The sequence below is a fragment of the Ailuropoda melanoleuca genome, unplaced genomic scaffold (genome assembly GCF_002007445.2).
Source record: "Ailuropoda melanoleuca isolate Jingjing unplaced genomic scaffold, ASM200744v2 unplaced-scaffold3335, whole genome shotgun sequence".
Classification (NCBI taxonomy): domain Eukaryota; kingdom Metazoa; phylum Chordata; class Mammalia; order Carnivora; family Ursidae; genus Ailuropoda; species Ailuropoda melanoleuca.
Window position 1 is genome coordinate 1 of NW_023204226.1, and position 3,392 is coordinate 3,392.

At 44.5% G+C, this 3,392-nt stretch overlaps 1 pseudogene; it reads left to right on the top strand.

Annotated features, from left to right (window-relative positions):
* Nucleotides 1-1,531: 1,531 nt before the first annotated feature.
* Nucleotides 1,532-2,167, top strand: LOC117798727 (annotated as a pseudogene).
* The last annotated feature ends 1,225 nt before the right edge of the window (nt 2,168-3,392 follow it).

A 3,392-nucleotide genomic window follows, 5' to 3' on the forward strand; every position in this document is an offset into this window, starting at 1 on the left:
TTGAGTTTTCAAAGACATCTACATAATTTATGAACACAAGAGGGCAGAGAAACTCCTGCATTGAAGCAAAGTTGTTCATTGTCATCCTCTTCAGCTTAGTTGTGGTGGAAAACACATGAACAAAGATATTCTCTGAGCTCCATATCTGCATCTGCAGGGTGACAAGCAACTTTATTCTAATATCTGAAACTGGAAACAATCCCTATCCACACCAACCACTTAAAAAATAAAATTATGCCATGTTCACTCTTAGGAAAGCTGCCAAACATTAAAATACATGCAAAATGGGCACCTGGGTGACTGAGTTGTTAAGTATCTGCCTTCGGCTCAGGGCATGATCGCAGAGACCTGGGATCGAGCCCCGCATTGGTCTCCCTCTTCTGCTGGGAGCCTGCTTCTTCCACTCCCACTCCCACTCCCCCTGCTTGTGTTCCCTCTCTCTCTGGTTGTCTCTCTTTCAAATGAATAAATGAATAAAATCTTTAAATAAAATACATGCAACAGGCAGCAACATGGTTGAATTTTCAAAGATTTATACAGAGCAAAAAAGTTCTACAAATAAAATTACATACAATATAACTGCACATCTATAAATTCTTCAAGATCAAACCTAGTCTAATTAACAGGAGAAATGCCCATAGTTATGTGGGGACAGAGTGAAAAACGGAAGAGGGAGGAGGAATTCACAGGAAAATACAGGAAATTTTAGGGAGAATTGATTTGCTCACTCTGGATAATGTTGACTGTGAAACCAGTGTATATCATATCACACACACTGCGTATGTGCAGTTCGTCCCATGTCAAGCACACACATCACAATTCCTAAAATAGAGATGACTCAGAAGGAACACACACATATTGAAATATTAGAAAATACACCTGCATGAACCCTTATTGTCTCTATATTTCAGGTTAAAATCTAGAACAAGTAAAATCATACTGTCCCCATTATTGGAAGAGTTCCACAATCCTCAGGAGTCTGCTNCAATTCCTAAAATAGAGATGACTCAGAAGGAACACACACATATTGAAATATTAGAAAATACACCTGCATGAAACCTTATTGTCTCTATATTTCAGGTAAAATCTAGAGCAAGTAAAATCATACTGTCCCCATTATTGGAAGAGTTCCACAATCCTCAGGAGTCTGCCCACTCTGTCCTCCAGATGGTTCATGGGGCAACAAGTCCTGTGGGAAGAGCAGAGGGCAAAACTGGGATTAACTCTAACCTGGTACATACTCTTGGACACCTCACAAAACCACTAAGATTCTGGAGGTAGGTTTACATTTCCTTATGGGAAAACATGACACCTGTACCACAAGATTTGTGTGAATATGCAAGAAAAAAGTAGCACATGAAGGCCGCCTACATACTTTGGAAAGTTTTATACTGAAATGTCATATTTTCTTTTCAAAAGTGACCAACACCACCAAAACAAAGGCAGTCACATCTGCTCTGGTTACTGGCCTCTATGTCAGCATAGATCCCAAGCTGAATATATAGTCAGAGGACATGCAAATAGTGCCCTCCATCTGCTGATTAAAACAGCCCAACCCTGACTCTGCAGCTGGGAGAGGAGCCCCAGCCCCAGGGTTTCCAGGTGTTCCAATCAGCAATCAGGACAGAACACAGAGAGCTCACCATGGAGTTTGTGCTCGGCTGGGTTTTCCTTGTTGCTCTTTTAAAAGGTAACTCATGGTGAACAAGAGACATGGAGTATGTGAGTGGATCTGAGTGAGACAAACAGGGGGTGTGTGACAGCTACCTGACCAGGATGTCTTGTGTCTGCAGGTGTCCAGTGTGAGGTGCAGCTGGTGGAGTCTGGCAGAGACCTGGTGAAGCCTGGGGGGTCCCTGTGACTCTCCTGTGCAGCCTCTGGATTCACCTTCAGTAGCTATGGCATGAGCTGGGTCCGCCAGGCTCCATGGAAAGGGCTGCAGTGGGTCGCAGGCATTTACGATGATGGAAGTAGCACAAGCTACGCAGATTCCGTGAAGGGCCGATTCACCATCTCCAGAGACAATGGGAAGAACACGCTGTACCTGCAGATGAACAGCCTGAGAGCCGAGGACATGGCCGTGTATTACTGTGAGCCCAGACACAAACCTCACTGTAGAAGGGGATCTGGACCAGCAGGGGGGGCACACTAGTCACCAATTCTGTCCTTAAGCCCCAGGAGCAGCTGCAGATGGTGGTTAATGGGCAGGTTTCCTGTCAGGGTCTGGGGCTTCCTCTCCACAGAACAGTTACCCAGGGACCCTCTCTGCACACATGATCCTGTGCTTACCTCTTCACTTTCTGATTTAGAAAATTTTTCTAATGGGAAAGTAGATATAGTAAAAACCACAAAACACAGACTCACTCACATTGTTTAGTCCTGTCCCTAAATACCGATGAATTACAAATATCCTGATGCTCATCAGCTGAACCTTCACAGGAATCCCAGCTGCACTCAGTGTGCATCACAGGACCTCCCAGCTCAACGTGCAAACTTGCTAGAGCAGCATTAATTAGATGATGGACATGAGGCCACAAAGGCATTGACAATCCAAAGCAAGAGAAGAAAGAGTCTTGGTGGGGGTCAGTGTCTTAAACCATGCTCACAGCATCAATGTCAGTGACACCGTGGGAAAGCAGTGGAACCCCTTCCCGTTGTATGGATTTGGAGTCTGAAAATCACACACATGCACACTCACTCGCTCACAGAGGAGTATAAAACCTTTCTCACCTTCACTTAATTTCTCTGCAGCAAAGGTGGTCCTAAGACAGAAATACACAGCATACAGGGAGACCTCAAGAAGCAAGAAAATCTGAAATAAACAACCTAACCTTACACCAGAAGGAGCTAGAGAAAGTACAAGGACTTAAGCCTAAACACCGTGAAGGAAGGAAGTTAGTAACGATTAGAAGAGAAATAAATGATATAAAAAAACTTTAAAAATTGTGCACCTGGGTCTCTCAGTCATTAAGCATCTGCTTCCACTCAGCTCATGGTCCCAGGATACTGGGATCCAGCCCCACACTGGGCTCCCTGCATGGTGGAAAGCCTGCTTCTCCCTCTCCCACTCCCCTTGTTGTGTTCTCTCTCTCACTGTCCCTGTCAAATAAATATATAAAATCTTAAAAAAGAACTATAAAACAATAGAGCAGATAAAAAAAAAACCGTGATCTGGTTCTTTGAAAAAAAAAACACAATAAAATTGAGAAACCTCTGCCTAATTTCATTAAAAAATAGAAATAACCCGGGGCGCCTGGGTGGCAGCTGTTAAGCGTCTGCCTTCGGCTCAGGGCGTGATCCTGGCGTTGTGGGATCGAGCCCCACATCAGGCTCTTCTGCTATGAGCCTGCTTCTTCCTCTCCCACTCCCCCTGCTTGTGTTCCCTCTCTCGC